This window comes from Lipotes vexillifer, unplaced genomic scaffold (assembly GCF_000442215.2).
Source record: "Lipotes vexillifer unplaced genomic scaffold, Lipotes_vexillifer_v1.1 scaffold112, whole genome shotgun sequence".
Lineage (NCBI taxonomy): Eukaryota > Metazoa > Chordata > Mammalia > Artiodactyla > Lipotidae > Lipotes > Lipotes vexillifer.
Window position 1 is genome coordinate 4,085,078 of NW_006776285.1, and position 13,805 is coordinate 4,098,882.

Below are 13,805 nucleotides of genomic sequence, written 5' to 3' on the forward strand. Positions count from 1 at the left end.
CTCAGTAGTTGTGGCACATGGGCTTAGTTGCTCCCTGGCATGTGGGATCTTCATGGACCAGGGATCAAACCTGTGTCTCCTGCATTGGCAAGTGGATTCTTAACCACTGTGCCACCAGGGAAGTCCCTGTTGGGAGGTTTTTAATTACTGATTCAATCTCCTTACTAGTCATCATTCTGTTCAGATTTTCTATTTCATTATTATTCAGTCTTGGTAGCTTGTAGATTTCTAGGAAATTATCCATTTCTTCTAGGTTGTTTAATTTGGTGGAGTATAATTGTTCATAGCAGTCTCTTATGATCCTTTGTATTTTTCTGTGGTATCAGTTGTAATATCTTAATATCTCCTCGTTCATTTCTGATTTCTTAGGAATTATATTTTTTAATAAATCTTTTTATTCTGGTTAGAAATAAAGCTTAAAAATGGTTGGGAATGGTGACATGTTGCTTTAAGCTCACACTTAGCTCTAGAGGTGGGTAACAGAACTTTGTCTAGAAGCAGATTTCTATACAGGAAAAACAGCTCATTTGAGGGAGAAGGAGAAGCTAGAGGTATCAAACACATTCGGGCACTCAGCACTTGGACCAGGGCCTTTATAGTCTATGGCCAAACACCTTACACTTTCTAGGAATTCAATATAAGTATTAAACCCAAAACTACTAAAACTCCAATTATTTAACATTAATAATTTGAGTCTTTAAATTTTTGGTTTGTGAAGGACTGCATCAGTCTGTATCTGCAAATCAAGTGTTTTTCTTTCAAATCAGGTGCCAATGTTTCCCATGGCACATGCCAGCCCTCCAGCAAGAGTTATGAGTTATGTGTCGAAACAAGAAGGATCATCTCATTATAGAATTATGGCATCATTGAGTAGGAAGGGAGCTTCAAATTCCTCTAGTGCAGCCTCCAAGCTGATACAGGAATTCTCTTTACAACATCCCTATCAGGTGGCCATCAAGTCTCAACCTGTGTATTCATCCAGACCTGGGCTGTCCAAAACCTCATGAAAAGCTATTATGCTCTCAATAGCCTCAACTGGAGGAAAAGTTTTTGTTATTTTGAATCAAAATATACCTTTGTATAACTTTGATTGCTTCCCCTCCAGCGACTCAGAACACAGTGTGCTCCCTTCGACATCATTGCCAAGTCAATCATAAAATAAAAAGAGCACTGGATTAAGTTTCCAGAGTCCCAGATTTGCTCCTTAGCTCTGCGCAAATCAAATGTGAAACCTGTGCTTAAATTCAATTACCCTTTTACTCTTGATTTATTTTTTTTCCTTCTTGGTAAGTTTCTTTTTTAAAGATCTGCATCTGTACATTTCAAATGGAAAAACTTTTTAGCAAATTAAAATATTTTATTTAAAATTGAGAGATAGGTTTAACTTTTACTTTCGTTTATGAAAATTTTCAAACATGTACACGAGTTGATGTAATAGAATAATGAATGCCCTTGTAATCAATACCCAGCTGTAAATATACCAAGTTGTGATCAATCTTATTTCATCTTTATCCTCACCCAGTTTCCCTCTTTCTTGGATTTGTATCGAAGCAAATCCCAGGTATCATATACAACTATCCATAATGATTCACAGTTTCTCTAAAATATAAGGACTGTGACTTTGTAACAATGAATAATTCCTAAATATCTTAAACTATACAGGCATTGCTCACATTTCTCCAACATGTGCATCCTCTCCCTCTCTCTCTCTCTCTGTCTCTCTCCCTCTCCCTCTCTCTCTCTCTCTCCCTCTCTCCCTCTCTCTCTCTCTCTCACTTTCTGCTTGTTTGAATCAGGATGCAAATGAGAGCCTATCATTGCAATTGGTTAAGTCTCTTTTAATCTACAGATTCCCCTGTCCATCTAACTTTTATTTTTTCCTTAGAATTTTATTTCTTAAATAGAATAGGTTATATGTAATTAGTGTACAAATGACAGCTTTGTGAATTTGTGCTCTTATATTTGTTTCTTTTTTTTCACCAGTGTATCTTTTTAGTAATGTAGAAGTGGAGTTTCTGGGTCAAAGGGTAAATGCATATGTAACTTATCAGAATATTGTCAAATATTGCAGTATTGCAAAATAGTGTCTCCATAGGTCTCATACCACTTTGCATTCCCCCCATTCCTGAAAGACATTAGTGATTTTGGAGGCTGCTAAAGCTCTAAAATTATAGAATAAGTATTTGATGAGACCTCCCATGTTTCCATGAGTCTTCTCCTTCCTAGGCTGAATTTATTCTAGTTCTTGCACATTTGATAAATAGACCTGTGTCCTCAGCCATTAATAAAATTCTTAAACAGAAGTGGATTAAGACACCTTGACAAGTACCAAGACACTTCCTTTCAGGATGACATTGGCTGGGCAACTTGAACTTATCAAAATGCCCATCTATCATTTCTCCACTCTGCTTTTATGAGATTGTATCCAATGCACAAAAAATTAAAATTCACTTGTTATCTGTGTCTTTCCCCTCAAAGTGTAGTATATGAACTAAGATAGTGACCTCTACACTCAGACTCCTTGAGCTTGTATCTTGTCTCCATCAACTGTGTTCCACTGGATCAGTTATGTAAACCTCTCTGCCTCTGTTTTATTGTTTGCTATATGGGGTTTTTTAAAGTACCTGTTGTGACGATTACAAAAGATAATACACGTAAGGGATTTAAAACAGCATCCAGCAAGTAGTAAGTCTTCCCAAAATGTTGGTTCTTAAAGAAAAGCTACTAATCTGATAACAAGGTCCAAAAAAATTGACATAATTTAGCAAGAATTATTGTTATTGAATGTGCCCTGGAGGATTTTTCCTGGAATTTACACATGCTTAGCTCTAGTCTCTGAAAACCATCTCTAGTCTCTGGAAATTTTATCAGTTAGGGTTAAGTTCAGGTGCATAAGAGATACTCCAAAATAACATAATCAAATAGAAGTGTTTTTTTTTTTTTCCTGAAATAGAAGAAATCTAGAGGTGAACAGCTCAGAGTCAGGTATGATGGCTCCATGGAGCCACCAAGGATCCAGGTTTCAGCCTTTCTTCTTCACTATTCTCAGCATGTAACTTAGACTCTAAAAGGGCTTCATTACAGGATGGGGCAGTAGTCAGAACAGCAAAGAGACAAAAGGACCACTCTTCCCAGCTAAGTGATCTCAGTCAACCCGGAAGTCACATTAATACCAGATCTTATATTTCACACTAGCACATTAATAACTGGCTGTTATAATTCACTGGTCAGAATATAGTCACATGGCCCTAGCAAGCTGTAAGACAGGCTGAGACGTGTGTGCTTTTTTTTTTTTTTGGCCGTGCCATGCATTATGAGGGATCTTAGTTCCCCAACCAAGGATCAAACCCATGCCCCCTGCAGTGGAAGTGTTGAGCCTTAACCACTGGACCACCAGGGAAGTCCTTGTGTATGCCTTTCATGGGATGCATTACCCCCAGATGAAATCAGAGTTCCATTACCAAGGAAGAAAAGGAGACTAGCTGTTGGGGTGATCAACTAGGTGTCTCTGTCACAATATTTTTGCATCTTTTGACACCTCTCTTATTCTCCGTGTTTCATTATGATTATCCACAGTGATGCTGGGATCACATCAGCACCTTATTGTAAGAACTTGGGATAAACCTTCTCCAAACTGCAGAACCAATGAGAGAAATGTGGTGACCCTAGCATTACAATAGGTGCTAAAGTTATGAAGATGAATAAAGTAGGGACACACTTCAGTCTTTTTGGAAAACACTTCCCCTTATAGGTCTGTAAAAACTGGTCTTCTTTATGCCCTGGTCCTTCCTTTTTCTAATCAAAATCCTTCTAAAAGTAGACAGTAAGCCTTCTCCTGCTGCACTAGTTTCTTTTGAGCAGTCTTTACTTTTTAAAGCCTCCAGTCATGGAATTGTACCTATTTTTCTCTGATAATTAAAAATCTGTATACTATATTATTCTCTATATTTTCCTCTTAGTTTATTTTGAACACTAAGATGACAGGGTTACTTTTTCCCACGTTCTTCACCATTTCACTTTATCTTGCATTTCTTCCCAGTCACTCAAACTTAAGCCCATGATGGTAATTTTCTTTTTCTTTTTTCTGCCTGCTGAAAGTTGAGCCTCGTGACAAAGTCAGTTAACAATTCCTCAGAAGACTTGCGTTCATCAGAAAGAATCTTTCTCCCAATATTAAGATGATCACACTTTAAAATTCAGCCTTGAACATGGTTCTGCCACACCGTCTACACTTATAAACAACAGGGGAAAAACCACCACCGTGTGCATGGGGTAAAGAAATCAGACCAAGTGATCATTATGTGATAACGTATTAATAATAGATGGTATAATGAACCAAAAATGAGCTTGGCAAAACTCCCAGTTACTTTTCATCAAATAATTTCTATGATCTGCTTTGCCTGTGAAAAGTAGAACGAACACATTATCCCACATTTACCTGGGGGTGGAGTTGCTGGCACAAATCCAAAGACTGGAACAGTAACTCTGTGCTTGGCTTTACACCTTTCCAAGGTCCTTGCCCTCTAGAATGTATGTGTCTGTGGGAAGGAGCCCAAAAGCCCGATTATGCTTCATAGACTGGACCCCCATGTCCCTGAGTTTCCCAGCAAACATGCATGGAAGCCCCTCTGAGAGCTGTAAAAGTTCAGCTCCTGGGAAGAGCAGATGAGTTCCTGGTTTCCAGTTAGATGGTGTGGAATGAGTACACAGACAAACTGCATGAGAACAGGTGGTGTATTTCCTGGCTACATTATCCTGTGCCATCCTGAGGTGGACCAGGGGAAGGAGCTGACCTTCAGAGGTCCAAGCTTGGCATGAGGCACAGTCAATATATGGGAGAGAAATCACACAGTTACAAAAGGGAAACCTGGGGCTTGTTCCTCACTCCACATCCTGCCCTCTACTGCACAGTGGGGCATGGCACCTGCTCAGGTTGGACCAGTCATCAGGCATTCTAAAGAGTTACAGCATGTGTCCCTAAATCTTCTGAAAATGAATCTATGTGTGAAACGAAATGACACAGCACCGGTCATGGCGAGCACAGAAGAACTGTGCCTGGAATTTCGTGAGTATTCTGGTCTGGATATCAGAAACATGAAATTGCCTACAACACCCCCAGAAGGAAGGATCATTTTTTTCTCTGCCTCACTCTGGAGCTGGGACATCTCAGCTCATCTTGTCCAGCCCCTGCACTGGGATTTGTACCATCAGCTCCCGTGGCTCTCAGACCTTCAGACTCAGACCAAATTACACCACTGGTGTAAGCCTAGGTATTGGCTTATAGATAGATAGAAGATCATGGGACTTCTTAACCTCCGTAATCATGTGAGCCAGTTCCTCATAAGAAATTAATTAATTAATTAATATATATTAAAGAGAACTAGCCCTCCCCCACTCACTGTCCATATGACCTCGGCAATTCACCTGATCTCTCTGAGCATTAGTTTCCTCACTGATAAAATAAAGAAGTTAGATGATCTCAAAGCTTTTCCCACTTTTCAAACCTATGAGTTCTGAATGCTAAGGTCCTTGGACTCTACCAATTTCTTTAGAGCCACCCCTATAACTCCTTGCAAACAAATATTAGCACAATTATAACCATTAGCATTTCTATAATTCACATGCAATTCAAGTAGCCAAGCACACTGGGCTCAGTGCCGCTTACTGTAACCTATTGTCACCTATTACAGTTATCTCTGTCCACAAAGTTTCTGCCTTTCTCTCTAAAATCGACAACACCATGTATTTCAGAGCCACAGGGTAACAACCTGGATTTGAGAATGGAAGTGTATTGGAAGTCAGCCAAGAAAGACGTGGATACTAGTTCAGCTCTGAAATTGTCTAAGTGCCTTTGGTTTCATCACTTAGGTCTTGTGTGCTTCATTCTTACCAGCTGAAAGTGGACATAACAAAACTTTCACTACCTACCTCATAGGATTGCTGTGAAGTGCTGAATCCTAGAAGCTGACCCACCAGACCAGACCTACACTCAATCACCTTCCACCAGGCACCACTGCCATAAGTTCACCCCAGACCAGAAAACCCCTTCATTCTTGTTAGGGAGGGCTGCCATTAGTGGAGGGTTAGAAATCCTATTCTTATCCCAGCTTACCTTTGCAGCTTAATCTCTTGCTGACTCTTAAGACACACTCTCTAGCCTATATATCTAGGATATATATATATATGGTCTAGCACATAGTAGAAATTGAAAATTAGTAGTTTTATTATAACAGTGATCAGTTTAGCATTTTCACACCTTTGTTTATGTCATTTCTCCTCCTGAGTATCTTTTTCTTCAAAGCATAATTATACAGCAAAATCCAAACTTTTGTAGAAAAAAGTGAACGTTCTGACCTCTCGTGTTTACATATCTCTGATAAGCAGTTTCCACACCTACGTTTACTGTGGTAAGTTTTGCACGTGATATTTTTTTTTACTATGCATATGTTCCTGGAGGTCACCAGACTGTGTCAGATATATTTTTAAATAGAGTCCCAATGCCAGCTAGCCTACAACACTTCGCATAGAGAACTCAATAAATACTGAATACATAATTAATAAAGAGTTAATGAAAACAGACCCATGAGCCCAGAAATCATTTCTTGGCTGTGTAGCTTGCTTGATTTTGCCTTGCCATTTGGCTTAAGAAGGGCAGAAAGGGTATTTTCAGACTTGCCTAAAGTGGGAGTCGCTATGTACCTGATGTCATTAAACCCGTAGCCCCGTCTGCCCCAGAGTCCGTTCCATTTCTGAGCATGTCTGTTGGGCTGAAAGCAAAAATCTTTATAATAGGACTAGACATTTTAATAGCCCCTGGGGAAATAAAAGCACTTCTTGAAGGTTATTTTTTTCTGAATAAAAGTAGTCTATGCATAGAACAGCTAGAAAATATGTAGTAATTACAAAAATATATATTATTCTGTGCCCCTGAAATCATAATACTGCTAAGTGATATTTATTGGATTTTCATCATGTGCTGCATCATCAGAGGCACTGTCTCACTTAAGCTTCACGATAACTATATTGTAGAAATCATTATTATTTGCATTTTACAAATAAGGAACTCGTGATAGAGAGATGGCAAGTCAGTTGTTCAAGGTTACACAACTAGGAAGTAATGGAATACATAACTACTTGGTCACAACCAGAGCTCTCTACCCGGACATAAACATTTGAAGAATTTCAAAACAAGATGACTTCCCTATTCTGAGACTCTTAACCTTTGGTCTCCAAGGTATCAGAATCTGAAAATGGATAGGAGCTTTCATGGTCACGGTGCAGCCTCCATTCAATTAGCCTTGAACTTAGAGGCTTCTCTTTCTCTCTTCCTCTCTCTGTCTCTCTCTCTCTGGTTTTCTTTGGGAAAAAAAACTGAAAATAAACTTAGTTTCCAGTGGTTTTCATCAGTGGTCGCTACAGGGCTTTCCCAATGCTCAGGAAAAATAGGTCCTTATGACCTTTTGCCAGGAATTCTCTGTGCATGACTCAAGGCATCTGCAGCAGTCAAAGCCCAAGCACAAGGATGCCTATTGGCAGGTTGCACTGCCCCAAGGTGGAGCGGGGGCTCCTGGCTTGCCTGTACCTCTCTGCCAAATGCTTGAGGTACAAGGTCCTTCATAGCACTTTCCTCCTCCAATATAGGCACCAAGAAGCCCGTCAGTAGAGCCTCCCACCCAACAAAGGAAGTTGAGAGGCAGCAGCTAATCAAGCCAGGTGCCGGAGAGCAGAGAGGGAGAGAGGATTGAGGTGGGAGAGGGAGCACGTGGGGTGTGATACTACAGGGAGCCAGCCCCCTCCCCCCATTCGTAGTGCACTCTGTTATGAACAGGACGTACAGCTGGGAATTCCTGTCAATGAAAAGGCCACACACATGGCACAGCAAACCTAACTAGATGCTGAATCTTCCGCAAAAGGACCTCGGTGGGACTGAGTGTCCTTTAAACCGTCACACCATGACAAACTGCTCCAATCTGGTTCAATCACCTAGCTTTCCCTAATGAGTGGAAAGTTGAATGCACTGTGTCTATTCTCCAAACAGCCCTGCAGGATCACTTATATTACAACTGTTTCTTTTCTACTTTTACCTGACAGCTTCATCTGTTACTTAGCCATAAGTGATGCAGACTTTTGTGCATTTCATGCATTTTATAGATATTGGCACCGTTGGGCATTGTTTTGTTTGTTTGTTTATGCCTCTCTCCAGCATTTTTTTTTCACTCCCTTTCTTAGCCAGATGTTTCTTTCTTCTGATAACACAGGTGAGACACACAATATTGATCTGACTGCAACATAGAACCCTCCTGAAATACTGAGAGCCAATGACCTCATACTGCACCATACAGTAAAAGTTAGGATAGCCTTAGCAAAAGGAGTCAGTCAAGTGTTTTATAAGACAGGAAACTATAAAAAGAGTGTTCTTCAGATTCTTCTCTCACTATAATCCAGTCAGGTCATATTTTATTGGAGCTTATTACCAAGTTAGAGAGTGATAAGTGTGGAAACCGTGGAAACGTCTTATGGCCAAATTGATGTTGCTTCGAAACCCTAGTGACTCACGCTGCAGAACACTATACATTATCCATTAAGGTGCCTCTCTCGGACTTTTCTTAGCAGGGCCTTTTACAAGCTCATTCTAGGTTCAAGTTCAGCCACAAGCTCACTGGGAGAGTGGGTGTGATCTCTGCTGTAAAAGGTACTGCAAGTCACTAGATTTTTTTCAGAATTAAGGAAAAGACACCACAAACTGCACATTATCCTTCATCGACCTTATTCAATTAAATACCTTGAGTTATAAGATATATTTAAAAGTTCCTAAATGTTTAAGACATTTACAGTACTCTCTTTCTCTCTCTCGTTTAAACCCAATGATTCGCCTCCACTTTTTTAAACTTCAAATAAGACTATGCCTTGTCAATGTCATTATACCCATGAACATGTTAGATTTCACTATTCTACATCTGAAAAGGAATAAATAGGGCTTCCCTGGTGGCGCAGTGGTTGAGAGTCCGCCTGCTGATGCAGGGGACACAGGTTCGTGCCCCGGTCCGGGAAGATCCCACGTGCCGCGGAGCGGCTGGGCCCGTGAGCCGTGGCCGCTGAGCCTGCACGTGCTCCGCAACAGGAGAGGCCACCGCAGTGAGAGGCCCGCGTACCACAAAAAAAAAAAAAAAAAGAAAAGAAAGAATAAATAAATCCCAGTGGGTCATTAAATTTTGTAAGTTCCCCAAACCTATAACAGATAAAGTCATCCTACTTCAAAGAGTGTCACCAAAGCAAATTAAAACAAGGATTCTCCGTTTATGTATAGTCCTGAAGGTTAAATCTATATCTTATCTAATTTATGAAATCAAAATAGAGCATTAAATAAACAAACTTTCAGGTCGTTGACATATAAATGATAGTTTTATAATTCTGATTATTTTTTGTCAGAATCAATGATGGAAGATTTTTGCAGTATAAGTGAATAAGAGTAGGGATTTTCAAAAGAAAGCATTAAATGTTTATTGGCTGTGTACAAAGTACTTCTTAGTCAGGTGATGCCATCTTGCAGAGAGCTGAACATTTTCCAGGTTTGCTGGCAATATGTTTTAGAGAAGGGGAGAGAAATCAGCAGATCTCTGACTTTTCTTGGGACTAGACTCAACAGATTTTTAAACCAGGTACATTCAGCTACTTAGGTACATGGAAACTGCTCTCAAGCTTTATTGAATTGCTGGTTCATACACAGGAACTAAATTAGGTCTATAATTTCAGATGCCCTTTTTTAATGACTCATTTTTCTGTCAATAAAATTGACAACAGAGACCAGTACAGTTCCTTTGCCCACCTCTGAGCTACCCTGTTGAGTCATGTGACACAGTCAAATGTTGCCAGATATAGGCTGTCCCTTTCTACTGGCGTTTTCATGGAAATAAGATTAGAAAAATGGAGCCTGCACATGCCCAGGGAGGTTTTCAGCAGACATGAGGGATGGCATCAATCATTTGCCAGAAGGTCTGAGATTTTCATTGATAGTGCAGACCTTATTTGTGTAACTAAAGATGAGTATGTTCTTTTTCTGGTAAAAGTCATCTCCTTTGGTGGGGGCTTCTTTACTGACCTCAGAACCCCCTAAAGATTCAAATAGCTTATCTTCCTTCCCTTCCGGAGACTAGAGAATTTCTAAGATGAAATAGGGAAGTTAGGTTTAACTATGAGTTAAAGTCACATAAAGAATTTGCAAAATGTGCTCATCACAAGGGAAAAACTCTAATGATCCTTTTTTTTTTTTTTTTTTTTTGCGGTACGCGGGCCTCTCCCCACTGTGGCCTCTCCCGTTGCAGAGCACAGGCTCCGGACGCGCAGGCTCAGCGGCCATGGCTCATGGGCGCAGCCGCTCCGCGGCATGTGGGATCTTCCCGGACCGGGGCACGAACCCGCGTCCCCTGCATCGGCAGGCGGACTCTCAACCACTGCGCCACCAGGGAAGCCCTAATGATCCTTTTATAATCATTTTCCAAGGAAAAAATGGATAACCCTCAGCTTTATTCTGACATTTTCCCCCATTGATGCCAATCATTTATTGGCTAATGTGACCAGATAGACCGTACTCATGAATATTTTGACACTTAAAGACAGATAACAAAGGAAAAAAATGTATAAACTTGCCAAAGAATATAGGGACATGCTGAATAAAAGCCACCTTGGTGTTAATACACTCCTCCACTTTAAGAAAAGTGAAGAGGCCCAGAGAAAACTATGAGAGTTGAAGTGTAAATGTGACAATTTATATAAGATGTAAATTATTAATACATTTTAAGCTCTGTTAAAATTTTTAAATTTTTAATTAATGTAACTAAAAATTAAATTAAAATATAGAAGTTAAGAATACTTTTAAAAATGATGCTGGTTGTTCAAGAAAAGAAATAAAATAAGAAAAATGAAAAATAAAATAGTGAGATAACATTTTGCCTGAGTAAATTGGCAATGATTTTTTTTTTTTTACATTAAATATCATGCTCATTAACCAGAGCATGGGAAAACTGGCAATTCTTATTCTTTGTTGTTATGTATGTAAGTTGGTAGAAATCCTGTAAAGAACAATTTAGCTATATCCATCAAAATTACAGATGCACCCTACTCTTTTACCCAGAAAGTTCCAATTTTAGGAATTAATTCTACTGATATACTCCCACGCATGCAAAATGTCTTTGAGCAAAGATATTAATTGAAGCCCTGCTGGAAATAAAAATAACAAAAACTGGAAGCAACTTAAATGTGCATCAGTAGAGGGTAATTAAATATATATCTTTAACTTATAAATATGGACAATGAAATGTTATATGGCATCTAAGACAGATAAGGCAGACAATTATGTAAAAGTTCATATGGTACAAATGTAATTACATAACCAAAATGCAGAATAATGTGCAATATATAATTCTATTTGTGCATATATGCTTATCAGTGCATAGATTAACTCTAGAGGTATACATAAGAAACCAACAAGAGTGGCTATATGGGAATAAAAATGAGGAAACTTTTAAATTTATATCATGCACAAGTGTTACTAAGAGGGAGGATAAAAAAGAACAGAAAAGGAAAGAAAAAAAAAGAAAAAAGATAATAAAATAATTCAAGAGAGAAAGAAATAACAAAATTAATTCTCTGTGTACAATTTAACATGGCTAATAAAGAGCTTACTACGTGAAAAGCAATAGGTCTATATTGGTAATTATTCTCTCCATTTTTATAGGATTTTAGAGTTTGAAAGCATTTTCCCAGAGCTGATGCTAAGAGATCTATATTGCAAAACTTGGACCCATGCTGACTCACTGCCTAATAGTAAGGAAGTCGTTCTTATCTTTTTATACTTTTATATCTGACTCTTTGTACAATGATTATAAGACTTTTACCTTCTTTTCAAATCAAATGTAATGCCAAAAAATAAATCACAGAACTGAAAATTTTTTCAGCAAACATGCACCACAGTTCTAAAAATTGTTTCCTTAGGACCCTTAGAGAAGGAGTAGAATATTTTCATGTTAATCCTTTCATTTCAAAGAATTATTTTCCTAAACCATTTCTTTGTCTTGTGTTTTCTCTGATTTTCATTCACATATTTTAGCTACTTCTGTTCTCACTTGAGTTTTCGTTGACAGACTTCAAAAATAGCATTTATTGGGCTTCCCTGGTGGCGCACTGATTGAGAGTCCGCCTGCCAATGCAGGGGACACGGGTTCGTGCCCCGGTCTGGGAGGATCCCACATGCCGCGGAGCGGCTGGGCCCGTGGGCCATGGCCGCTGATCCTGTGCATCCGGAGCCTGTGCTCCGCAACGGGAGAGGCCACAACAGTGAGAGGCCCACATACCACACACACACACACACACAAAAAAAATATATATATAGCATTTATTTAGCTCCTTTTGCCAGTGCAGTGAGTTACTTAACTTTTTAACCATGGACAGTCTAATCCATGTAACTACAGTGTGCCTGCCTAGCCCCTCCTTGGGTTCCCTGGAGATACTCTGTCTCCTTATAATCTCACCCTATTTTCCTTTCACATTCCCACCAAGCCAGGTTCTCATTCAGACTGTTAGTTCTGCTAAGGCTAGGAGCGCTGTCAGCTCTAATTAGACTGTATTCCTCACTACAAGCCTACTGTGGAATGTGCTTCCATAATAAAATTTAGTCTGAAATAGACTGTGTGCTAAAGGTCAAGCTAAGATAGCCTTTGGCTTCCCCCTAGATTCTAAATTGATTTTCTAGTTCATGAATCTCCTCTTTTATATTTGTTTGCTGGATGGCATGACCTTAGTGGAAAAGAGTTCTGATAATCCACCCATCTAGCGCCATTGTTTCTGGTGGCTTTACTTGGGATGGGCTGGATTCTGGGAGTCTAAAATCCTTGCTGCCCTAAAATCAGGTAATCAAGGTCATTGTATCTCCTTGTCAGAGCCTCCTCTGATACCTTGTCCCTTAATCATCTATGCAGACCTTTCCCTTTGGTTAACATAGAGTTCTACTCTTGGATTTGTCATTGACTCACTTCTGTAACACTGGCATCACAGGGGAATGGGGCAGCTCTTCAGGATATTGATTTGCAAGAGAAAACTAGGATCCCAGTGAGTTCTCGGAGATTATGGTAGAAGTGACTCTCAATTAACAGGCTTTTAAGTACCTATTATGTAGACTCAAATAGCATATAATGTAGTTGGGGAGATGAGTCATGGACTCCTGATTAGGCTAGGGAAAGCAGTAAATGCCATGTGCCAAATAAATGGTACATAAATTAAAGTATCATGGGAGCCCATAATCAGATAGCAACCACCTCCAGCTGGGATAAGCTTGGAAGACTTTTTGGACAATTTCGATTGAGTTTTCAAAGATAGGAAGGATTTAGGCCATTGAAGTGAAGAGATACTAACTGAAGGAGGAAAAGGCATAAATCAAAAACAAAGTATAAAATAGGTTTGGGATGCACTGAGCACACACATTGGCTAGAATGGAGGTGTCTTGCGTATGGAGGTGAGAAGGCTTGTCATACTCAGAGACCCCTTCTTTAGGAAACTGCCCAGCCCATAGCCTTCTGCTCAGAGAAGAAGCCCCAGCACCACGCCCCGCCCCCCCGCCCCTGCCTTTATGTTTTAATTGCATGGGTGGGCAATCACTGGTGAAACTGGACTTGGGCAACTGACTCAGAAGCAACCAAATCAATTAGCACAGTGATGTCCTGAAATGATAGCCTCTGTCCAGAAGAGATGAGAGTGCCTAGCTGAGTTATTTATACCAGCTGCCTTTGGATTTTTTTTTTTTTTTTTTTTCC